This window comes from Hyperolius riggenbachi, chromosome 3 (assembly GCF_040937935.1).
Source record: "Hyperolius riggenbachi isolate aHypRig1 chromosome 3, aHypRig1.pri, whole genome shotgun sequence".
Taxonomy (NCBI): Eukaryota; Metazoa; Chordata; class Amphibia; order Anura; family Hyperoliidae; genus Hyperolius; species Hyperolius riggenbachi.
In genome coordinates this window covers 121465970-121488636 of record NC_090648.1, presented here as the reverse complement: position 1 = coordinate 121488636, position 22667 = coordinate 121465970, and the positions used below count along the sequence as shown (strand labels likewise).

General features: G+C 44.8%; 27 non-coding genes across 27 annotated transcripts; all 27 read left to right on the top strand.

The window, feature by feature from the left end:
- The first annotated feature begins 261 nt into the window (after nucleotides 1–261).
- On the top strand, nucleotides 262–334 carry TRNAR-CCU (transfer RNA arginine (anticodon CCU)). Its single transcript has one exon. It is a non-coding gene; the product is annotated as a tRNA-Arg (tRNA).
- A 1222-nt stretch (nucleotides 335–1556) lies between these two features.
- Nucleotides 1557–1649, top strand: TRNAI-UAU (transfer RNA isoleucine (anticodon UAU)). The gene is given in 2 exon segments: nucleotides 1557–1594; nucleotides 1614–1649. It is a non-coding gene; the product is annotated as a tRNA-Ile (tRNA).
- Nucleotides 1650–1976: 327 nt separating this feature from the next.
- Nucleotides 1977–2049, top strand: TRNAR-CCU (transfer RNA arginine (anticodon CCU)). Its single transcript has one exon. It is a non-coding gene; the product is annotated as a tRNA-Arg (tRNA).
- Nucleotides 2050–3271: 1222 nt separating this feature from the next.
- On the top strand, nucleotides 3272–3364 carry TRNAI-UAU (transfer RNA isoleucine (anticodon UAU)). The gene is given in 2 exon segments: nucleotides 3272–3309; nucleotides 3329–3364. It is a non-coding gene; the product is annotated as a tRNA-Ile (tRNA).
- Nucleotides 3365–3691: 327 nt separating this feature from the next.
- Nucleotides 3692–3764, top strand: TRNAR-CCU (transfer RNA arginine (anticodon CCU)). Its single transcript has one exon. It is a non-coding gene; the product is annotated as a tRNA-Arg (tRNA).
- Nucleotides 3765–4986: 1222 nt separating this feature from the next.
- TRNAI-UAU (transfer RNA isoleucine (anticodon UAU)) lies at nucleotides 4987–5079 on the top strand. The gene is given in 2 exon segments: nucleotides 4987–5024; nucleotides 5044–5079. It is a non-coding gene; the product is annotated as a tRNA-Ile (tRNA).
- A 327-nt stretch (nucleotides 5080–5406) lies between these two features.
- Nucleotides 5407–5479, top strand: TRNAR-CCU (transfer RNA arginine (anticodon CCU)). The gene has a single exon. It is a non-coding gene; the product is annotated as a tRNA-Arg (tRNA).
- A 1222-nt stretch (nucleotides 5480–6701) lies between these two features.
- TRNAI-UAU (transfer RNA isoleucine (anticodon UAU)) lies at nucleotides 6702–6794 on the top strand. The gene is given in 2 exon segments: nucleotides 6702–6739; nucleotides 6759–6794. It is a non-coding gene; the product is annotated as a tRNA-Ile (tRNA).
- A 327-nt stretch (nucleotides 6795–7121) lies between these two features.
- TRNAR-CCU (transfer RNA arginine (anticodon CCU)) lies at nucleotides 7122–7194 on the top strand. The gene has a single exon. It is a non-coding gene; the product is annotated as a tRNA-Arg (tRNA).
- A 1222-nt stretch (nucleotides 7195–8416) lies between these two features.
- Nucleotides 8417–8509, top strand: TRNAI-UAU (transfer RNA isoleucine (anticodon UAU)). Its single transcript is given in 2 exon segments — nucleotides 8417–8454; nucleotides 8474–8509. It is a non-coding gene; the product is annotated as a tRNA-Ile (tRNA).
- A 327-nt stretch (nucleotides 8510–8836) lies between these two features.
- TRNAR-CCU (transfer RNA arginine (anticodon CCU)) lies at nucleotides 8837–8909 on the top strand. Its single transcript has one exon. It is a non-coding gene; the product is annotated as a tRNA-Arg (tRNA).
- A 1222-nt stretch (nucleotides 8910–10131) lies between these two features.
- Nucleotides 10132–10224, top strand: TRNAI-UAU (transfer RNA isoleucine (anticodon UAU)). The gene is given in 2 exon segments: nucleotides 10132–10169; nucleotides 10189–10224. It is a non-coding gene; the product is annotated as a tRNA-Ile (tRNA).
- A 327-nt stretch (nucleotides 10225–10551) lies between these two features.
- Nucleotides 10552–10624, top strand: TRNAR-CCU (transfer RNA arginine (anticodon CCU)). The gene has a single exon. It is a non-coding gene; the product is annotated as a tRNA-Arg (tRNA).
- A 1222-nt stretch (nucleotides 10625–11846) lies between these two features.
- Nucleotides 11847–11939, top strand: TRNAI-UAU (transfer RNA isoleucine (anticodon UAU)). Its single transcript is given in 2 exon segments — nucleotides 11847–11884; nucleotides 11904–11939. It is a non-coding gene; the product is annotated as a tRNA-Ile (tRNA).
- A 327-nt stretch (nucleotides 11940–12266) lies between these two features.
- On the top strand, nucleotides 12267–12339 carry TRNAR-CCU (transfer RNA arginine (anticodon CCU)). Its single transcript has one exon. It is a non-coding gene; the product is annotated as a tRNA-Arg (tRNA).
- A 1222-nt stretch (nucleotides 12340–13561) lies between these two features.
- Nucleotides 13562–13654, top strand: TRNAI-UAU (transfer RNA isoleucine (anticodon UAU)). Its single transcript is given in 2 exon segments — nucleotides 13562–13599; nucleotides 13619–13654. It is a non-coding gene; the product is annotated as a tRNA-Ile (tRNA).
- A 327-nt stretch (nucleotides 13655–13981) lies between these two features.
- TRNAR-CCU (transfer RNA arginine (anticodon CCU)) lies at nucleotides 13982–14054 on the top strand. The gene has a single exon. It is a non-coding gene; the product is annotated as a tRNA-Arg (tRNA).
- A 1222-nt stretch (nucleotides 14055–15276) lies between these two features.
- Nucleotides 15277–15369, top strand: TRNAI-UAU (transfer RNA isoleucine (anticodon UAU)). Its single transcript is given in 2 exon segments — nucleotides 15277–15314; nucleotides 15334–15369. It is a non-coding gene; the product is annotated as a tRNA-Ile (tRNA).
- Nucleotides 15370–15696: 327 nt separating this feature from the next.
- TRNAR-CCU (transfer RNA arginine (anticodon CCU)) lies at nucleotides 15697–15769 on the top strand. Its single transcript has one exon. It is a non-coding gene; the product is annotated as a tRNA-Arg (tRNA).
- A 1222-nt stretch (nucleotides 15770–16991) lies between these two features.
- TRNAI-UAU (transfer RNA isoleucine (anticodon UAU)) lies at nucleotides 16992–17084 on the top strand. Its single transcript is given in 2 exon segments — nucleotides 16992–17029; nucleotides 17049–17084. It is a non-coding gene; the product is annotated as a tRNA-Ile (tRNA).
- A 327-nt stretch (nucleotides 17085–17411) lies between these two features.
- Nucleotides 17412–17484, top strand: TRNAR-CCU (transfer RNA arginine (anticodon CCU)). Its single transcript has one exon. It is a non-coding gene; the product is annotated as a tRNA-Arg (tRNA).
- A 1222-nt stretch (nucleotides 17485–18706) lies between these two features.
- Nucleotides 18707–18799, top strand: TRNAI-UAU (transfer RNA isoleucine (anticodon UAU)). The gene is given in 2 exon segments: nucleotides 18707–18744; nucleotides 18764–18799. It is a non-coding gene; the product is annotated as a tRNA-Ile (tRNA).
- A 327-nt stretch (nucleotides 18800–19126) lies between these two features.
- On the top strand, nucleotides 19127–19199 carry TRNAR-CCU (transfer RNA arginine (anticodon CCU)). Its single transcript has one exon. It is a non-coding gene; the product is annotated as a tRNA-Arg (tRNA).
- A 1222-nt stretch (nucleotides 19200–20421) lies between these two features.
- TRNAI-UAU (transfer RNA isoleucine (anticodon UAU)) lies at nucleotides 20422–20514 on the top strand. Its single transcript is given in 2 exon segments — nucleotides 20422–20459; nucleotides 20479–20514. It is a non-coding gene; the product is annotated as a tRNA-Ile (tRNA).
- A 327-nt stretch (nucleotides 20515–20841) lies between these two features.
- TRNAR-CCU (transfer RNA arginine (anticodon CCU)) lies at nucleotides 20842–20914 on the top strand. Its single transcript has one exon. It is a non-coding gene; the product is annotated as a tRNA-Arg (tRNA).
- A 1222-nt stretch (nucleotides 20915–22136) lies between these two features.
- TRNAI-UAU (transfer RNA isoleucine (anticodon UAU)) lies at nucleotides 22137–22229 on the top strand. The gene is given in 2 exon segments: nucleotides 22137–22174; nucleotides 22194–22229. It is a non-coding gene; the product is annotated as a tRNA-Ile (tRNA).
- Nucleotides 22230–22556: 327 nt separating this feature from the next.
- Nucleotides 22557–22629, top strand: TRNAR-CCU (transfer RNA arginine (anticodon CCU)). The gene has a single exon. It is a non-coding gene; the product is annotated as a tRNA-Arg (tRNA).
- The last annotated feature ends 38 nt before the right edge of the window (nucleotides 22630–22667 follow it).

Below are 22667 nucleotides of genomic sequence, written 5' to 3'. Positions count from 1 at the left end.
GGTGCCAGTATGCCACTGCTACACGCAGGAGCTGTCATTGCCCAACAAGGGAAGCTTGTTTTGAGTGAGGACCAAAAAGAATGAGACCAATGCTTTTGCTTGTTGAAGAGCAGTGGAGGAAGCTGGCAAGAGCTATATCACCTGCAAAATCCATGGCACAACACAAGGAAAAGAAGTACGTCCATTTGCAACTCATTTGCTGCAAGAGGCATTGTGCAGTCTCTGTGGAGCAAAAGCCTACTTGCTGCACTTGTACAGCATGCCCCAGTGGCCTAATGGATAAGGCACTGGCCTCCTAAGCCAGGGATTGTGGGTTCGAGTCCCATCTGGGGTGGCACATTCCTTCTTTGGCCCTTACATGTAGCATACCAACACACATTGTACTCTGATACAAATGACTTGGATTCTCATGGCTGCCAAAGGCTTTTAAAGTGGACCAGAACTCTTGCACAGGAAAGAAGGAGAACATAGAGAAATGCATCCTGTGTATGTATTTAGAGACTTTAGCCTGTCCCCCTCATTTGTGTCTAATCACTAGTTGTGGTGATCACCCTGGGTCACATGACTGCCAATGGCAGATAAGCTCATTTGAAAGCACAGCCTGTTAACAATATGTCTGCTTCCATCAGTCAGGAAGTAGAAACAGTGCAGATTTATCTTAGGATTTCTATTAGCTGTAACAAAGAAATGTTTCTTGTTTAAAGGTTGTTATGCTGTTGCGTATCTTTTAGAGCAGAAAGGACGTTCTTAGTTCAGGTCCACTTGAAATTCGACAAGGCTTTCAATGGGTATCCCACATCTCGTTACAAAAGGTCAAAGAAATGTAAAGTCACTATCATGTCACCACACTATGGAAAATCATAGCAAATCCACCTTCAAAATGCACTTCCTGCTGATTTTCACGGACCCACTTCAAAGCTAGATGCAACGCGCAATTGTGAACATCTCAATTGGCCGGCTCTGCTGTCATATATATTTATATCTTCTATAATAATAAATTCAATCTGTCATTTTGGGTGCTGTGTGTAAGATACGCCTTGCCCAGTAAATACCCCAGGGATTCCCTGCATCATGCCTGCATGTGTAGTCTGCCCAACTCAGCCGACTGCATTGCGACTCTGGAGGAGTGGCACCTGCTGGGGATAAAACATGACTTGAGATAGGTGTGCTTTTCCTTATTATCGCCTTATATGCAGTAGGAACATGCACATTTAGCAGCAGACCAGAATGATCTCACACCTTTTCAGAGGTATTCATGGCTTTCAAAGCCTGCTCTCATGGCCTATTCTCTCACCACCACAAAAAAAGTGTGATTGTGTGCTCCTAGTCTGTGTCAAGCCTCCATTGAAGTCCACTCACCTCTATGGAGATGATCTTAATAGTCACCTTGGCTTGCTGATTTGGACAAACGCTCCCTGTCTTCTACCGGTTTTCTTCTTAACAAACAATTGACTTGGTCTTATAATGATTTATGACATGTGCTTCATTTTAACGAGTTACGCATCACAGGCCAAGTGTCCTGGTGATAAAGGCACCTCCCCAACAGCAGCAACGGAGCTCCAGTGGCACAATCAGTTAGCGCGCGGTACTTATAAGACAGTATCTGTTGAGCAATGCCGAGGTTGTGAGTTTGAGCCTCACCTGGAGCAGAGATAGTTGCCCTTTTGCTTCCTTTAATCACCTTTCTCCTATGACCCAAAACATTCAAGCCAAAGGGTGCCAGTATGCCACTGCTACACGCAGGAGCTGTCATTGCCCAACAAGGGAAGCTTGTTTTGAGTGAGGACCAAAAAGAATGAGACCAATGCTTTTGCTTGTTGAAGAGCAGTGGAGGAAGCTGGCAAGAGCTATATCACCTGCAAAATCCATGGCACAACACAAGGAAAAGAAGTACGTCCATTTGCAACTCATTTGCTACAAGAGGCATTGTGCAGTCTCTGTGGAGCAAAAGCCTACTTGCTGCACTTCTACAGCATGCCCCAGTGGCCTAATGGATAAGGCACTGGCCTCCTAAGCCAGGGATTGTGGGTTCGAGTCCCATCTGGGGTGGCACAATCCTTCTTTGGCCCTTACATGTAGCATACCAACACACATTGTACTCTGATACAAATGACTTGGATTCTCATGGCTGCCAAAGGCTTTTAAAGTGGACCAGAACTCTTGCACAGGAAAGAAGGAAAACATAGAGAAATGCACCCTGTGTATGTATTTAGAGACTTTAGCCTGTCCCCCTCATTTGTGTCTAATCACTAGTTGTGGTGATCACCCTGGGTCACATGACTGCCAATGGCAGATAAGCTCATTTGAAAGCACAGCCTGTTAACAATATGTCTGCTTCCATCAGTCAGGAAGTAGAAACAGTGCAGATTTATCTTAGGATTTCTATTAGCTGTAACAAAGAAATGTTTCTTGTTTAAAGGTTGTTATGCTGTTGCGTATCTTTTAGAGCAGAAAGGACGTTCTGAGTTCAGGTCCACTTGAAATTCGACAAGGCTTTCAATGGGTATCCCACATCTCGTTACAAAAGGTCAAAGAAATGTAAAGTCACTATCATGTCACCACACTATGGAAAATCATAGCAAATCCACCTTCAAAATGCACTTCCTGCTGATTTTCACGGACCCACTTCAAAGCTAGATGCAACGCGCAATTGTGAACATCTCAATTGGCCGGCTCTGCTGTCATATATATTTATATCTTCTATAATAATAAATTCAATCTGTCATTTTGGGTGCTGTGTGTAAGATACGCCTTGCCCAGTAAATACCCCAGGGATTCCCTGCATCATGCCTGCATGTGTAGTCTGCCCAACTCAGCCGACTGCATTGCGACTCTGGAGGAGTGGCACCTGCTGGGGATAAAACATGACTTGAGATAGGTGTGCTTTTCCTTATTATCGCCTTATATGCAGTAGGAACATGCACATTTAGCAGCAGACCAGAATGATCTCACACCTTTTCAGAGGTATTCATGGCTTTCAAAGCCTGCTCTCATGGCCTATTCTCTCACCACCACAAAAAAAGTGTGATTGTGTGCTCCTAGTCTGTGTCAAGCCTCCATTGAAGTCCACTCACCTCTATGGAGATGATCTTAATAGTCACCTTGGCTTGCTGATTTGGACAAACGCTCCCTGTCTTCTACCGGTTTTCTTCTTAACAAACAATTGACTTGGTCTTATAATGATTTATGACATGTGCTTCATTTTAACGAGTTACGCATCACAGGCCAAGTGTCCTGGTGATAAAGGCACCTCCCCAACAGCAGCAACGGAGCTCCAGTGGCGCAATCGGTTAGCGCGCGGTACTTATAAGACAGTATCTGTTGAGCAATGCCGAGGTTGTGAGTTCGAGCCTCACCTGGAGCAGAGATAGTTGCCTTTTTGCTTCCTTTAATCACCTTTCTCCTATGACCCAAAACATTCAAGCCAAAGGGTGCCAGTATGCCACTGCTACACGCAGGAGCTGTCATTGCCCAACAAGGGAAGCTTGTTTTGAGTGAGGACCAAAAAGAATGAGACCAATGCTTTTGCTTGTTGAAGAGCAGTGGAGGAAGCTGGCAAGAGCTATATCACCTGCAAAATCCATGGCACAACACAAGGAAAAGAAGTACGTCCATTTGCAACTCATTTGCTGCAAGAGGCATTGTGCAGTCTCTGTGGAGCAAAAGCCTACTTGCTGCACTTCTACAGCATGCCCCAGTGGCCTAATGGATAAGGCACTGGCCTCCTAAGCCAGGGATTGTGGGTTCGAGTCCCATCTGGGGTGGCACATTCCTTCTTTGGCCCTTACATGTAGCATACCAACACACATTGTACTCTGATACAAATGACTTGGATTCTCATGGCTGCCAAAGGCTTTTAAAGTGGACCAGAACTCTTGCACAGGAAAGAAGGAGAACATAGAGAAATGCATCCTGTGTATGTATTTAGAGACTTTAGCCTGTCCCCCTCATTTGTGTCTAATCACTAGTTGTGGTGATCACCCTGGGTCACATGACTGCCAATGGCAGATAAGCTCATTTGAAAGCACAGCCTGTTAACAATATGTCTGCTTCCATCAGTCAGGAAGTAGAAACAGTGCAGATTTATCTTAGGATTTCTATTAGCTGTAACAAAGAAATGTTTCTTGTTTAAAGGTTGTTATGCTGTTGCGTATCTTTTAGAGCAGAAAGGACGTTCTGAGTTCAGGTCCACTTGAAATTCGACAAGGCTTTCAATGGGTATCCCACATCTCGTTACAAAAGGTCAAAGAAATGTAAAGTCACTATCATGTCACCACACTATGGAAAATCATAGCAAATCCACCTTCAAAATGCACTTCCTGCTGATTTTCACGGACCCACTTCAAAGCTAGATGCAACGCGCAATTGTGAACATCTCAATTGGCCGGCTCTGCTGTCATATATATTTATATCTTCTATAATAATAAATTCAATCTGTCATTTTGGGTGCTGTGTGTAAGATACGCCTTGCCCAGTAAATACCCCAGGGATTCCCTGCATCATGCCTGCATGTGTAGTCTGCCCAACTCAGCCGACTGCATTGCGACTCTGGAGGAGTGGCACCTGCTGGGGATAAAACATGACTTGAGATAGGTGTGCTTTTCCTTATTATCGCCTTATATGCAGTAGGAACATGCACATTTAGCAGCAGACCAGAATGATCTCACACCTTTTCAGAGGTATTCATGGCTTTCAAAGCCTGCTCTCATGGCCTATTCTCTCACCACCACAAAAAAAGTGTGATTGTGTGCTCCTAGTCTGTGTCAAGCCTCCATTGAAGTCCACTCACCTCTATGGAGATGATCTTAATAGTCACCTTGGCTTGCTGATTTGGACAAACGCTCCCTGTCTTCTACCAGTTTTCTTCTTAACAAACAATTGACTTGGTCTTATAATGATTTATGACATGTGCTTCATTTTAACGAGTTACGCATCACAGGCCAAGTGTCCTGGTGATAAAGGCACCTCCCCAACAGCAGCAACGGAGCTCCAGTGGTGCAATCGGTTAGCGCGCGGTACTTATAAGACAGTATCTGTTGAGCAATGCCGAGGTTGTGAGTTTGAGCCTCACCTGGAGCAGAGATAGTTGCCCTTTTGCTTCCTTTAATCACCTTTCTCCTATGACCCAAAACATTCAAGCCAAAGGGTGCCAGTATGCCACTGCTACACGCAGGAGCTGTCATTGCCCAACAAGGGAAGCTTGTTTTGAGTGAGGACCAAAAAGAATGAGACCAATGCTTTTGCTTGTTGAAGAGCAGTGGAGGAAGCTGGCAAGAGCTATATCACCTGCAAAATCCATGGCACAACACAAGGAAAAGAAGTACGTCCATTTGCAACTCATTTGTTACAAGAGGCATTGTGCAGTCTCTGTGGAGCAAAAGCCTACTTGCTGCACTTGTACAGCATGCCCCAGTGGCCTAATGGATAAGGCACTGGCCTCCTAAGCCAGGGATTGTGGGTTTGAGTCCCATCTGGGGTGGCACAATCCTTCTTTGGCCCTTACATGTAGCATACCAACACACATTGTACTCTGATACAAATGACTTGGATTCTCATGGCTGCCAAAGGCTTTTAAAGTGGACCAGAACTCTTGCACAGGAAAGAAGGAGAACATAGAGAAATGCACCCTGTGTATGTATTTAGAGACTTTAGCCTGTCCCCCTCATTTGTGTCTAATCACTAGTTGTGGTGATCACCCTGGGTCACATGACTGCCAATGGCAGATAAGCTCATTTGAAAGCACAGCCTGTTAACAATATGTCTGCTTCCATCAGTCAGGAAGTAGAAACAGTGCAGATTTATCTTAGGATTTCTATTAGCTGTAACAAAGAAATGTTTCTTGTTTAAAGGTTGTTATGCTGTTGCGTATCTTTTAGAGCAGAAAGGACGTTCTGAGTTCAGGTCCACTTGAAATTCGACAAGGCTTTCAATGGGTATCCCACATCTCGTTACAAAAGGTCAAAGAAATGTAAAGTCACTATCATGTCACCACACTATGGAAAATCATAGCAAATCCACCTTCAAAATGCACTTCCTGCTGATTTTCACGGACCCACTTCAAAGCTAGATGCAACGCGCAATTGTGAACATCTCAATTGGCCGGCTCTGCTGTCATATATATTTATATCTTCTATAATAATAAATTCAATCTGTCATTTTGGGTGCTGTGTGTAAGATACGCCTTGCCCAGTAAATACCCCAGGGATTCCCTGCATCATGCCTGCATGTGTAGTCTGCCCAACTCAGCCGACTGCATTGCGACTCTGGAGGAGTGGCACCTGCTGGGGATAAAACATGACTTGAGATAGGTGTGCTTTTCCTTATTATCGCCTTATATGCAGTAGGAACATGCACATTTAGCAGCAGACCAGAATGATCTCACACCTTTTCAGAGGTATTCATGGCTTTCAAAGCCTGCTCTCATGGCCTATTCTCTCACCACCACAAAAAAAGTGTGATTGTGTGCTCCTAGTCTGTGTCAAGCCTCCATTGAAGTCCACTCACCTCTATGGAGATGATCTTAATAGTCACCTTGGCTTGCTGATTTGGACAAACGCTCCCTGTCTTCTACCGGTTTTCTTCTTAACAAACAATTGACTTGGTCTTATAATGATTTATGACATGTGCTTCATTTTAACGAGTTACGCATCACAGGCCAAGTGTCCTGGTGATAAAGGCACCTCCCCAACAGCAGCAACGGAGCTCCAGTGGCGCAATCGGTTAGCGCGCGGTACTTATAAGACAGTATCTGTTGAGCAATGCTGAGGTTGTGAGTTCGAGCCTCACCTGGAGCAGAGATAGTTGCCTTTTTGCTTCCTTTAATCACCTTTCTCCTATGACCCAAAACATTCAAGCCAAAGGGTGCCAGTATGCCACTGCTACACGCAGGAGCTGTCATTGCCCAACAAGGGAAGCTTGTTTTGAGTGAGGACCAAAAAGAATGAGACCAATGCTTTTGCTTGTTGAAGAGCAGTGGAGGAAGCTGGCAAGAGCTATATCACCTGCAAAATCCATGGCACAACACAAGGAAAAGAAGTACGTCCATTTGCAACTCATTTGCTGCAAGAGGCATTGTGCAGTCTCTGTGGAGCAAAAGCCTACTTGCTGCACTTCTACAGCATGCCCCAGTGGCCTAATGGATAAGGCACTGGCCTCCTAAGCCAGGGATTGTGGGTTCGAGTCCCATCTGGGGTGGCACATTCCTTCTTTGGCCCTTACATGTAGCATACCAACACACATTGTACTCTGATACAAATGACTTGGATTCTCATGGCTGCCAAAGGCTTTTAAAGTGGACCAGAACTCTTGCACAGGAAAGAAGGAGAACATAGAGAAATGCATCCTGTGTATGTATTTAGAGACTTTAGCCTGTCCCCCTCATTTGTGTCTAATCACTAGTTGTGGTGATCACCCTGGGTCACATGACTGCCAATGGCAGATAAGCTCATTTGAAAGCACAGCCTGTTAACAATATGTCTGCTTCCATCAGTCAGGAAGTAGAAACAGTGCAGATTTATCTTAGGATTTCTATTAGCTGTAACAAAGAAATGTTTCTTGTTTAAAGGTTGTTATGCTGTTGCGTATCTTTTAGAGCAGAAAGGACGTTCTGAGTTCAGGTCCACTTGAAATTCGACAAGGCTTTCAATGGGTATCCCACATCTCGTTACAAAAGGTCAAAGAAATGTAAAGTCACTATCATGTCACCACACTATGGAAAATCATAGCAAATCCACCTTCAAAATGCACTTCCTGCTGATTTTCACGGACCCACTTCAAAGCTAGATGCAACGCGCAATTGTGAACATCTCAATTGGCCGGCTCTGCTGTCATATATATTTATATCTTCTATAATAATAAATTCAATCTGTCATTTTGGGTGCTGTGTGTAAGATACGCCTTGCCCAGTAAATACCCCAGGGATTCCCTGCATCATGCCTGCATGTGTAGTCTGCCCAACTCAGCCGACTGCATTGCGACTCTGGAGGAGTGGCACCTGCTGGGGATAAAACATGACTTGAGATAGGTGTGCTTTTCCTTATTATCGCCTTATATGCAGTAGGAACATGCACATTTAGCAGCAGACCAGAATGATCTCACACCTTTTCAGAGGTATTCATGGCTTTCAAAGCCTGCTCTCATGGCCTATTCTCTCACCACCACAAAAAAAGTGTGATTGTGTGCTCCTAGTCTGTGTCAAGCCTCCATTGAAGTCCACTCACCTCTATGGAGATGATCTTAATAGTCACCTTGGCTTGCTGATTTGGACAAACGCTCCCTGTCTTCTACCGGTTTTCTTCTTAACAAACAATTGACTTGGTCTTATAATGATTTATGACATGTGCTTCATTTTAACGAGTTACGCATCACAGGCCAAGTGTCCTGGTGATAAAGGCACCTCCCCAACAGCAGCAACGGAGCTCCAGTGGTGCAATCGGTTAGCGCGCGGTACTTATAAGACAGTATCTGTTGAGCAATGCCGAGGTTGTGAGTTTGAGCCTCACCTGGAGCAGAGATAGTTGCCCTTTTGCTTCCTTTAATCACCTTTCTCCTATGACCCAAAACATTCAAGCCAAAGGGTGCCAGTATGCCACTGCTACACGCAGGAGCTGTCATTGCCCAACAAGGGAAGCTTGTTTTGAGTGAGGACCAAAAAGAATGAGACCAATGCTTTTGCTTGTTGAAGAGCAGTGGAGGAAGCTGGCAAGAGCTATATCACCTGCAAAATCCATGGCACAACACAAGGAAAAGAAGTACGTCCATTTGCAACTCATTTGTTACAAGAGGCATTGTGCAGTCTCTGTGGAGCAAAAGCCTACTTGCTGCACTTGTACAGCATGCCCCAGTGGCCTAATGGATAAGGCACTGGCCTCCTAAGCCAGGGATTGTGGGTTTGAGTCCCATCTGGGGTGGCACAATCCTTCTTTGGCCCTTACATGTAGCATACCAACACACATTGTACTCTGATACAAATGACTTGGATTCTCATGGCTGCCAAAGGCTTTTAAAGTGGACCAGAACTCTTGCACAGGAAAGAAGGAGAACATAGAGAAATGCACCCTGTGTATGTATTTAGAGACTTTAGCCTGTCCCCCTCATTTGTGTCTAATCACTAGTTGTGGTGATCACCCTGGGTCACATGACTGCCAATGGCAGATAAGCTCATTTGAAAGCACAGCCTGTTAACAATATGTCTGCTTCCATCAGTCAGGAAGTAGAAACAGTGCAGATTTATCTTAGGATTTCTATTAGCTGTAACAAAGAAATGTTTCTTGTTTAAAGGTTGTTATGCTGTTGCGTATCTTTTAGAGCAGAAAGGACGTTCTGAGTTCAGGTCCACTTGAAATTCGACAAGGCTTTCAATGGGTATCCCACATCTCGTTACAAAAGGTCAAAGAAATGTAAAGTCACTATCATGTCACCACACTATGGAAAATCATAGCAAATCCACCTTCAAAATGCACTTCCTGCTGATTTTCACGGACCCACTTCAAAGCTAGATGCAACGCGCAATTGTGAACATCTCAATTGGCCGGCTCTGCTGTCATATATATTTATATCTTCTATAATAATAAATTCAATCTGTCATTTTGGGTGCTGTGTGTAAGATACGCCTTGCCCAGTAAATACCCCAGGGATTCCCTGCATCATGCCTGCATGTGTAGTCTGCCCAACTCAGCCGACTGCATTGCGACTCTGGAGGAGTGGCACCTGCTGGGGATAAAACATGACTTGAGATAGGTGTGCTTTTCCTTATTATCGCCTTATATGCAGTAGGAACATGCACATTTAGCAGCAGACCAGAATGATCTCACACCTTTTCAGAGGTATTCATGGCTTTCAAAGCCTGCTCTCATGGCCTATTCTCTCACCACCACAAAAAAAGTGTGATTGTGTGCTCCTAGTCTGTGTCAAGCCTCCATTGAAGTCCACTCACCTCTATGGAGATGATCTTAATAGTCACCTTGGCTTGCTGATTTGGACAAACGCTCCCTGTCTTCTACCGGTTTTCTTCTTAACAAACAATTGACTTGGTCTTATAATGATTTATGACATGTGCTTCATTTTAACGAGTTACGCATCACAGGCCAAGTGTCCTGGTGATAAAGGCACCTCCCCAACAGCAGCAACGGAGCTCCAGTGGCGCAATCGGTTAGCGCACGGTACTTATAAGACAGTATCTGTTAAGCAATGCCGAGGTTGTGAGGTCGAGCCTCACCTGGAGCAGAGATAGTTGCCCTTTTGCTTCCTTTAATCACCTTTCTCCTATGACCCAAAACATTCAAGCCAAAGGGTGCCAGTATGCCACTGCTACACGCAGGAGCTGTCATTGCCCAACAAGGGAAGCTTGTTTTGAGTGAGGACCAAAAAGAATGAGACCAATGCTTTTGCTTGTTGAAGAGCAGTGGAGGAAGCTGGCAAGAGCTATATCACCTGCAAAATCCATGGCACAACACAAGGAAAAGAAGTACGTCCATTTGCAACTCATTTGCTACAAGAGGCATTGTGCAGTCTCTGTGGAGCAAAAGCCTACTTGCTGCACTTCTACAGCATGCCCCAGTGGCCTAATGGATAAGGCACTGGCCTCCTAAGCCAGGGATTGTGGGTTCGAGTCCCATCTGGGGTGGCACAATCCTTCTTTGGCCCTTACATGTAGCATACCAACACACATTGTACTCTGATACAAATGACTTGGATTCTCATGGCTGCCAAAGGCTTTTAAAGTGGACCAGAACTCTTGCACAGGAAAGAAGGAAAACATAGAGAAATGCACCCTGTGTATGTATTTAGAGACTTTAGCCTGTCCCCCTCATTTGTGTCTAATCACTAGTTGTGGTGATCACCCTGGGTCACATGACTGCCAATGGCAGATAAGCTCATTTGAAAGCACAGCCTGTTAACAATATGTCTGCTTCCATCAGTCAGGAAGTAGAAACAGTGCAGATTTATCTTAGGATTTCTATTAGCTGTAACAAAGAAATGTTTCTTGTTTAAAGGTTGTTATGCTGTTGCGTATCTTTTAGAGCAGAAAGGACGTTCTGAGTTCAGGTCCACTTGAAATTCGACAAGGCTTTCAATGGGTATCCCACATCTCGTTACAAAAGGTCAAAGAAATGTAAAGTCACTATCATGTCACCACACTATGGAAAATCATAGCAAATCCACCTTCAAAATGCACTTCCTGCTGATTTTCACGGACCCACTTCAAAGCTAGATGCAACGCGCAATTGTGAACATCTCAATTGGCCGGCTCTGCTGTCATATATATTTATATCTTCTATAATAATAAATTCAATCTGTCATTTTGGGTGCTGTGTGTAAGATACGCCTTGCCCAGTAAATACCCCAGGGATTCCCTGCATCATGCCTGCATGTGTAGTCTGCCCAACTCAGCCGACTGCATTGCGACTCTGGAGGAGTGGCACCTGCTGGGGATAAAACATGACTTGAGATAGGTGTGCTTTTCCTTATTATCGCCTTATATGCAGTAGGAACATGCACATTTAGCAGCAGACCAGAATGATCTCACACCTTTTCAGAGGTATTCATGGCTTTCAAAGCCTGCTCTCATGGCCTATTCTCTCACCACCACAAAAAAAGTGTGATTGTGTGCTCCTAGTCTGTGTCAAGCCTCCATTGAAGTCCACTCACCTCTATGGAGATGATCTTAATAGTCACCTTGGCTTGCTGATTTGGACAAACGCTCCCTGTCTTCTACCGGTTTTCTTCTTAACAAACAATTGACTTGGTCTTATAATGATTTATGACATGTGCTTCATTTTAACGAGTTACGCATCACAGGCCAAGTGTCCTGGTGATAAAGGCACCTCCCCAACAGCAGCAACGGAGCTCCAGTGGCGCAATCGGTTAGCGTGCGGTACTTATAAGACAGTATCTGTTGAGCAATGCCGAGGTTGTGAGTTCGAGCCTCACCTGGAGCAGAGATAGTTGCCCTTTTGCTTCCTTTAATCACCTTTCTCCTATGACCCAAAACATTCAAGCCAAAGGGTGCCAGTATGCCACTGCTACACGCAGGAGCTGTCATTGCCCAACAAGGGAAGCTTGTTTTGAGTGAGGACCAAAAAGAATGAGACCAATGCTTTTGCTTGTTGAAGAGCAGTGGAGGAAGCTGGCAAGAGCTATATCACCTGCAAAATCCATGGCACAACACAAGGAAAAGAAGTACGTCCATTTGCAACTCATTTGCTGCAAGAGGCATTGTGCAGTCTCTGTGGAGCAAAAGCCTACTTGCTGCACTTCTACAGCATGCCCCAGTGGCCTAATGGATAAGGCACTGGCCTCCTAAGCCAGGGATTGTGGGTTCGAGTCCCATCTGGGGTGGCACATTCCTTCTTTGGCCCTTACATGTAGCATACCAACACACATTGTACTCTGATACAAATGACTTGGATTCTCATGGCTGCCAAAGGCTTTTAAAGTGGACCAGAACTCTTGCACAGGAAAGAAGGAGAACATAGAGAAATGCATCCTGTGTATGTATTTAGAGACTTTAGCCTGTCCCCCTCATTTGTGTCTAATCACTAGTTGTGGTGATCACCCTGGGTCACATGACTGCCAATGGCAGATAAGCTCATTTGAAAGCACAGCCTGTTAACAATATGTCTGCTTCCATCAGTCAGGAAGTAGAAACAGTGCAGATTTATCTTAGGATTTCTATTAGCTGTAACAAAGAAATGTTTCTTGTTTAAAGGTTGTTATGCTGTTGCGTATCTTTTAGAGCAGAAAGGACGTTCTGAGTTCAGGTCCACTTGAAATTCGACAAGGCTTTCAATGGGTATCCCACATCTCGTTACAAAAGGTCAAAGAAATGTAAAGTCACTATCATGTCACCACACTATGGAAAATCATAGCAAATCCACCTTCAAAATGCACTTCCTGCTGATTTTCACGGACCCACTTCAAAGCTAGATGCAACGCGCAATTGTGAACATCTCAATTGGCCGGCTCTGCTGTCATATATATTTATATCTTCTATAATAATAAATTCAATCTGTCATTTTGGGTGCTGTGTGTAAGATACGCCTTGCCCAATAAATACCCCAGGGATTCCCTGCATCATGCCTGCATGTGTAGTCTGCCCAACTCAGCCGACTGCATTGCGACTCTGGAGGAGTGGCACCTGCTGGGGATAAAACATGACTTGAGATAGGTGTGCTTTTCCTTATTATCGCCTTATATGCAGTAGGAACATGCACATTTAGCAGCAGACCAGAATGATCTCACACCTTTTCAGAGGTATTCATGGCTTTCAAAGCCTGCTCTCATGGCCTATTCTCTCACCACCACAAAAAAAGTGTGATTGTGTGCTCCTAGTCTGTGTCAAGCCTCCATTGAAGTCCACTCACCTCTATGGAGATGATCTTAATAGTCACCTTGGCTTGCTGATTTGGACAAACGCTCCCTGTCTTCTACCGGTTTTCTTCTTAACAAACAATTGACTTGGTCTTATAATGATTTATGACATGTGCTTCATTTTAACGAGTTACGCATCACAGGCCAAGTGTCCTGGTGATAAAGGCACCTCCCCAACAGCAGCAACGGAGCTCCAGTGGCGCAATTGGTTAGCGCGCGGTACTTATAAGACAGTATCTGTTGAGCAATGCCGAGGTTGTGAGTTCGAGCCTCACCTGGAGCAGAGATAGTTGCCCTTTTGCTTCCTTTAATCACCTTTCTCCTATGACCCAAACCATTCAAGCCAAAGGGTGCCAGTATGCCACTGCTACACGCAGGAGCTGTCATTGCCCAACAAGGGAAGCTTGTTTTGAGTGAGGACCAAAAAGAATGAGACCAATGCTTTTGTTTGTTGAAGAGCAGTGGAGGAAGCTGGCAAGAGCTATATCACCTGCAAAATCCATGGCACAACACAAGGAAAAGAAGTACGTCCATTTGCAACTCATTTGCTGCAAGAGGCATTGTGCAGTCTCTGTGGAGCAAAAGCCTACTTGCTGCACTTCTACAGCATGCCCCAGTGGCCTAATGGATAAGGCACTGGCCTCCTAAGCCAGGGATTGTGGGTTCGAGTCCCATCTGGGGTGGCACATTCCTTCTTTGGCCCTTACATGTAGCATACCAACACACATTGTACTCTGATACAAATGACTTGGATTCTCATGGCTGCCAAAGGCTTTTAAAGTGGACCAGAACTCTTGCACAGGAAAGAAGGAGAACATAGAGAAATGCATCCTGTGTATGTATTTAGAGACTTTAGCCTGTCCCCCTCATTTGTGTCTAATCACTAGTTGTGGCGATCACCCTGGGTCACATGACTGCCAATGGCAGATAAGCTCATTTGAAAGCACAGCCTGTTAACAATATGTCTGCTTCCATCAGTCAGGAAGTAGAAACAGTGCAGATTTATCTTAGGATTTCTATTAGCTGTAACAAAGAAATGTTTCTTGTTTAAAGGTTGTTATGCTGTTGCGTATCTTTTAGAGCAGAAAGGACGTTCTGAGTTCAGGTCCACTTGAAATTCGACAAGGCTTTCAATGGGTATCCCACATCTCGTTACAAAAGGTCAAAGAAATGTAAAGTCACTATCATGTCACCACACTATGGAAAATCATAGCAAATCCACCTTCAAAATGCACTTCCTGCTGATTTTCACGGATCCACTTCAAAGCTAGATGCAACGCGCAATTGTGAACATCTCAATTGGCCGGCTCTGCTGTCATATATATTTATATCTTCTATAATAATAAATTCAATCTGTCATTTTGGGTGCTGTGTGTAAGATACGCCTTGCCCAGTAAATACCCCAGGGATTCCCTGCATCATGCCTGCATGTGTAGTCTGCCCAACTCAGCCGACTGCATTGCGACTCTGGAGGAGTGGCACCTGCTGGGGATAAAACATGACTTGAGATAGGTGTGCTTTTCCTTATTATCGCCTTATATGCAGTAGGAACATGCACATTTAGCAGCAGACCAGAATGATCTCACACCTTTTCAGAGGTATTCATGGCTTTCAAAGCCTGCTCTCATGGCCTATTCTCTCACCACCACAAAAAAAGTGTGATTGTGTGCTCCTAGTCTGTGTCAAGCCTCCATTGAAGTCCACTCACCTCTATGGAGATGATCTTAATAGTCACCTTGGCTTGCTGATTTGGACAAACGCTCCCTGTCTTCTACCGGTTTTCTTCTTAACAAACAATTGACTTGGTCTTATAATGATTTATGACATGTGCTTCATTTTAACGAGTTACGCATCACAGGCCAAGTGTCCTGGTGATAAAGGCACCTCCCCAACAGCAGCAACGGAGCTCCAGTGGCGCAATCGGTTAGCGCGCGGTACTTATAAGACAGTATCTGTTGAGCAATGCCGAGGTTGTGAGTTCGAGCCTCACCTGGAGCAGAGATAGTTGCCCTTTTGCTTCCTTTAATCACCTTTCTCCTATGACCCAAAACATTCAAGCCAAAGGGTGCCAGTATGCCACTGCTACACGCAGGAGCTGTCATTGCCCAACAAGGGAAGCTTGTTTTGAGTGAGGACCAAAAAGAATGAGACCAATGCTTTTGCTTGTTGAAGAGCAGTGGAGGAAGCTGGCAAGAGCTATATCACCTGCAAAATCCATGGCACAACACAAGGAAAAGAAGTACGTCCATTTGCAACTCATTTGCTGCAAGAGGCATTGTGCAGTCTCTGTGGAGCAAAAGCCTACTTGCTGCACTTCTACAGCATGCCCCAGTGGCCTAATGGATAAGGCACTGGCCTCCTAAGCCAGGGATTGTGGGTTCGAGTCCCATCTGGGGTGGCACAATCCTTCTTTGGCCCTTACATGTAGCATACCAACACACATTGTACTCTGATACAAATGACTTGGATTCTCATGGCTGCCAAAGGCTTTTAAAGTGGACCAGAACTCTTGCACAGGAAAGAAGGAAAACATAGAGAAATGCACCCTGTGTATGTATTTAGAGACTTTAGCCTGTCCCCCTCATTTGTGTCTAATCACTAGTTGTGGTGATCACCCTGGGTCACATGACTGCCAATGGCAGATAAGCTCATTTGAAAGCACAGCCTGTTAACAATATGTCTGCTTCCATCAGTCAGGAAGTAGAAACAGTGCAGATTTATCTTAGGATTTCTATTAGCTGTAACAAAGAAATGTTTCTTGTTTAAAGGTTGTTATGCTGTTGCGTATCTTTTAGAGCAGAAAGGACGTTCTGAGTTCAGGTCCACTTGAAATTCGACAAGGCTTTCAATGGGTATCCCACATCTCGTTACAAAAGGTCAAAGAAATGTAAAGTCACTATCATGTCACCACACTATGGAAAATCATAGCAAATCCACCTTCAAAATGCACTTCCTGCTGATTTTCACGGACCCACTTCAAAGCTAGATGCAACGCGCAATTGTGAACATCTCAATTGGCCGGCTCTGCTGTCATATATATTTATATCTTCTATAATAATAAATTCAATCTGTCATTTTGGGTGCTGTGTGTAAGATACGCCTTGCCCAGTAAATACCCCAGGGATTCCCTGCATCATGCCTGCATGTGTAGTCTGCCCAACTCAGCCGACTGCATTGCGACTCTGGAGGAGTGGCACCTGCTGGGGATAAAACATGACTTGAGATAGGTGTGCTTTTCCTTATTATCGCCTTATATGCAGTAGGAACATGCACATTTAGCAGCAGACCAGAATGATCTCACACCTTTTCAGAGGTATTCATGGCTTTCAAAGCCTGCTCTCATGGCCTATTCTCTCACCACCACAAAAAAAGTGTGATTGTGTGCTCCTAGTCTGTGTCAAGCCTCCATTGAAGTCCACTCACCTCTATGGAGATGATCTTAATAGTCACCTTGGCTTGCTGATTTGGACAAACGCTCCCTGTCTTCTACCGGTTTTCTTCTTAACAAACAATTGACTTGGTCTTATAATGATTTATGACATGTGCTTCATTTTAACGAGTTACGCATCACAGGCCAAGTGTCCTGGTGATAAAGGCACCTCCCCAACAGCAGCAACGGAGCTCCAGTGGCGCAATCGGTTAGCGCGCGGTACTTATAAGACAGTATCTGTTGAGCAATGCCGAGGTTGTGAGTTCGAGCCTCACCTGGAGCAGAGATAGTTGCCCTTTTGCTTCCTTTAATCACCTTTCTCCTATGACCCAAAACATTCAAGCCAAAGGGTGCCAGTATGCCACTGCTACACGCAGGAGCTGTCATTGCCCAACAAGGGAAGCTTGTTTTGAGTGAGGACCAAAAAGAATGAGACCAATGCTTTTGCTTGTTGAAGAGCAGTGGAGGAAGCTGGCAAGAGCTATATCACCTGCAAAATCCATGGCACAACACAAGGAAAAGAAGTACGTCCATTTGCAACTCATTTGCTGCAAGAGGCATTGTGCAGTCTCTGTGGAGCAAAAGCCTACTTGCTGCACTTCTACAGCATGCCCCAGTGGCCTAATGGATAAGGCACTGGCCTCCTAAGCCAGGGATTGTGGGTTCGAGTCCCATCTGGGGTGGCACAATCCTTCTTTGGCCCTTACATGTAGCATACCAACACACATTGTACTCTGATACAAATGACTTGGATTCTCATGGCTGCCAAAGGCTTTTAAAGTGGACCAGAACTCTTGCACAGGAAAGAAGGAAAACATAGAGAAATGCACCCTGTGTATGTATTTAGAGACTTTAGCCTGTCCCCCTCATTTGTGTCTAATCACTAGTTGTGGTGATCACCCTGGGTCACATGACTGCCAATGGCAGATAAGCTCATTTGAAAGCACAGCCTGTTAACAATATGTCTGCTTCCATCAGTCAGGAAGTAGAAACAGTGCAGATTTATCTTAGGATTTCTATTAGCTGTAACAAAGAAATGTTTCTTGTTTAAAGGTTGTTATGCTGTTGCGTATCTTTTAGAGCAGAAAGGACGTTCTGAGTTCAGGTCCACTTGAAATTCGACAAGGCTTTCAATGGGTATCCCACATCTCGTTACAAAAGGTCAAAGAAATGTAAAGTCACTATCATGTCACCACACTATGGAAAATCATAGCAAATCCACCTTCAAAATGCACTTCCTGCTGATTTTCACGGACCCACTTCAAAGCTAGATGCAACGCGCAATTGTGAACATCTCAATTGGCCGGCTCTGCTGTCATATATATTTATATCTTCTATAATAATAAATTCAATCTGTCATTTTGGGTGCTGTGTGTAAGATACGCCTTGCCCAGTAAATACCCCAGGGATTCCCTGCATCATGCCTGCATGTGTAGTCTGCCCAACTCAGCCGACTGCATTGCGACTCTGGAGGAGTGGCACCTGCTGGGGATAAAACATGACTTGAGATAGGTGTGCTTTTCCTTATTATCGCCTTATATGCAGTAGGAACATGCACATTTAGCAGCAGACCAGAATGATCTCACACCTTTTCAGAGGTATTCATGGCTTTCAAAGCCTGCTCTCATGGCCTATTCTCTCACCACCACAAAAAAAGTGTGATTGTGTGCTCCTAGTCTGTGTCAAGCCTCCATTGAAGTCCACTCACCTCTATGGAGATGATCTTAATAGTCACCTTGGCTTGCTGATTTGGACAAACGCTCCCTGTCTTCTACCGGTTTTCTTCTTAACAAACAATTGACTTGGTCTTATAATGATTTATGACATGTGCTTCATTTTAACGAGTTACGCATCACAGGCCAAGTGTCCTGGTGATAAAGGCACCTCCCCAACAGCAGCAATGGAGCTCCAGTGGCGCAATTGGTTAGCGCGCGGTACTTATAAGACAGTATCTGTTGAGCAATGCTGAGGTTGTGAGTTCGAGCCTCACCTGGAGCAGAGATAGTTGCCCTTTTGCTTCCTTTAATCACCTTTCTCCTATGACCCAAAACATTCAAGCCAAAGGGTGCCAGTATGCCACTGCTACACGCAGGAGCTGTCATTGCCCAACAAGGGAAGCTTGTTTTGAGTGAGGACCAAAAAGAATGAGACCAATGCTTTTGCTTGTTGAAGAGCAGTGGAGGAAGCTGGCAAGAGCTATATCACCTGCAAAATCCATGGCACAACACAAGGAAAAGAAGTACGTCCATTTGCAACTCATTTGCTACAAGAGGCATTGTGCAGTCTCTGTGGAGCAAAAGCCTACTTGCTGCACTTCTACAGCATGCCCCAGTGGCCTAATGGATAAGGCACTGGCCTCCTAAGCCAGGGATTGTGGGTTCGAGTCCCATCTGGGGTGGCACAATCCTTCTTTGGCCCTTACATGTAGCATACCAACACACATTGTACTCTGATACAAATGACTTGGATTCTCATGGCTGCCAAAGGCTTTTAAAGTGGACCAGAACTCTTGCACAGGAAAGAAGGAAAACATAGAGAAATGCACCCTGTGTATGTATTTAGAGACTTTAGCCTGTCCCCCTCATTTGTGTCTAATCACTAGTTGTGGTGATCACCCTGGGTCACATGACTGCCAATGGCAGATAAGCTCATTTGAAAGCACAGCCTGTTAACAATATGTCTGCTTCCATCAGTCAGGAAGTAGAAACAGTGCAGATTTATCTTAGGATTTCTATTAGCTGTAACAAAGAAATGTTTCTTGTTTAAAGGTTGTTATGCTGTTGCGTATCTTTTAGAGCAGAAAGGACGTTCTGAGTTCAGGTCCACTTGAAATTCGACAAGGCTTTCAATGGGTATCCCACATCTCGTTACAAAAGGTCAAAGAAATGTAAAGTCACTATCATGTCACCACACTATGGAAAATCATAGCAAATCCACCTTCAAAATGCACTTCCTGCTGATTTTCACGGACCCACTTCAAAGCTAGATGCAACGCGCAATTGTGAACATCTCAATTGGCCGGCTCTGCTGTCATATATATTTATATCTTCTATAATAATAAATTCAATCTGTCATTTTGGGTGCTGTGTGTAAGATACGCCTTGCCCAGTAAATACCCCAGGGATTCCCTGCATCATGCCTGCATGTGTAGTCTGCCCAACTCAGCCGACTGCATTGCGACTCTGGAGGAGTGGCACCTGCTGGGGATAAAACATGACTTGAGATAGGTGTGCTTTTCCTTATTATCGCCTTATATGCAGTAGGAACATGCACATTTAGCAGCAGACCAGAATGATCTCACACCTTTTCAGAGGTATTCATGGCTTTCAAAGCCTGCTCTCATGGCCTATTCTCTCACCACCACAAAAAAAGTGTGATTGTGTGCTCCTAGTCTGTGTCAAGCCTCCATTGAAGTCCACTCACCTCTATGGAGATGATCTTAATAGTCACCTTGGCTTGCTGATTTGGACAAACGCTCCCTGTCTTCTACCGGTTTTCTTCTTAACAAACAATTGACTTGGTCTTATAATGATTTATGACATGTGCTTCATTTTAACGAGTTACGCATCACAGGCCAAGTGTCCTGGTGATAAAGGCACCTCCCCAACAGCAGCAACGGAGCTCCAGTGGCGCAATCGGTTAGCGCGCGGTACTTATAAGACAGTATCTGTTGAGCAATGCCGAGGTTGTGAGTTCGAGCCTCACCTGGAGCAGAGATAGTTGCCTTTTTGCTTCCTTTAATCACCTTTCTCCTATGACCCAAAACATTCAAGCCAAAGGGTGCCAGTATGCCACTGCTACACGCAGGAGCTGTCATTGCCCAACAAGGGAAGCTTGTTTTGAGTGAGGACCAAAAAGAATGAGACCAATGCTTTTGCTTGTTGAAGAGCAGTGGAGGAAGCTGGCAAGAGCTATATCACCTGCAAAATCCATGGCACAACACAAGGAAAAGAAGTACGTCCATTTGCAACTCATTTGCTGCAAGAGGCATTGTGCAGTCTCTGTGGAGCAAAAGCCTACTTGCTGCACTTCTACAGCATGCCCCAGTGGCCTAATGGATAAGGCACTGGCCTCCTAAGCCAGGGATTGTGGGTTCGAGTCCCATCTGGGGTGGCACATTCCTTCTTTGGCCCTTACATGTAGCATACCAACACACATTGTACTCTGATACAAATGACTTGGATTCTCATGGCTGCCAAAGGCTTTTAAAGTGGACCAGAACTCTTGCACAGGAAAGAAGGAGAACATAGAGAAATGCATCCTGTGTATGTATTTAGAGACTTTAGCCTGTCCCCCTCATTTGTGTCTAATCACTAGTTGTGGTGATCACCCTGGGTCACATGACTGCCAATGGCAGATAAGCTCATTTGAAAGCACAGCCTGTTAACAATATGTCTGCTTCCATCAGTCAGGAAGTAGAAACAGTGCAGATTTATCTTAGGATTTCTATTAGCTGTAACAAAGAAATGTTTCTTGTTTAAAGGTTGTTATGCTGTTGCGTATCTTTTAGAGCAGAAAGGACGTTCTGAGTTCAGGTCCACTTGAAATTCGACAAGGCTTTCAATGGGTATCCCACATCTCGTTACAAAAGGTCAAAGAAATGTAAAGTCACTATCATGTCACCACACTATGGAAAATCATAGCAAATCCACCTTCAAAATGCACTTCCTGCTGATTTTCACGGACCCACTTCAAAGCTAGATGCAACGCGCAATTGTGAACATCTCAATTGGCCGGCTCTGCTGTCATATATATTTATATCTTCTATAATAATAAATTCAATCTGTCATTTTGGGTGCTGTGTGTAAGATACGCCTTGCCCAGTAAATACTCCAGGGATTCCCTGCATCATGCCTGCATGTGTAGTCTGCCCAACTCAGCCGACTGCATTGCGACTCTGGAGGAGTGGCACCTGCTGGGGATAAAACATGACTTGAGATAGGTGTGCTTTTCCTTATTATCGCCTTATATGCAGTAGGAACATGCACATTTAGCAGCAGACCAGAATGATCTCACACCTTTTCAGAGGTATTCATGGCTTTCAAAGCCTGCTCTCATGGCCTATTCTCTCACCACCACAAAAAAAGTGTGATTGTGTGCTCCTAGTCTGTGTCAAGCCTCCATTGAAGTCCACTCACCTCTATGGAGATGATCTTAATAGTCACCTTGGCTTGCTGATTTGGACAAACGCTCCCTGTCTTCTACCGGTTTTCTTCTTAACAAACAATTGACTTGGTCTTATAATGATTTATGACATGTGCTTCATTTTAACGAGTTACGCATCACAGGCCAAGTGTCCTGGTGATAAAGGCACCTCCCCAACAGCAGCAACGGAGCTCCAGTGGCGCAATCGGTTAGCGAGCGGTACTTATAAGACAGTATCTGTTGAGCAATGCCGAGGTTGTGAGTTCGAGCCTCACCTGGAGCAGAGATAGTTGCCTTTTTGCTTCCTTTAATCACCTTTCTCCTATGACCCAAAACATTCAAGCCAAAGGGTGCCAGTATGCCACTGCTACACGCAGGAGCTGTCATTGCCCAACAAGGGAAGCTTGTTTTGAGTGAGGACCAAAAAGAATGAGACCAATGCTTTTGCTTGTTGAAGAGCAGTGGAGGAAGCTGGCAAGAGCTATATCACCTGCAAAATCCATGGCACAACACAAGGAAAAGAAGTACGTCCATTTGCAACTCATTTGCTGCAAGAGGCATTGTGCAGTCTCTGTGGAGCAAAAGCCTACTTGCTGCACTTCTACAGCATGCCCCAGTGGCCTAATGGATAAGGCACTGGCCTCCTAAGCCAGGGATTGTGGGTTCGAGTCCCATCTGGGGTGGCACATTCCTTCTTTGGCCCTTACATGTAGCATACCAA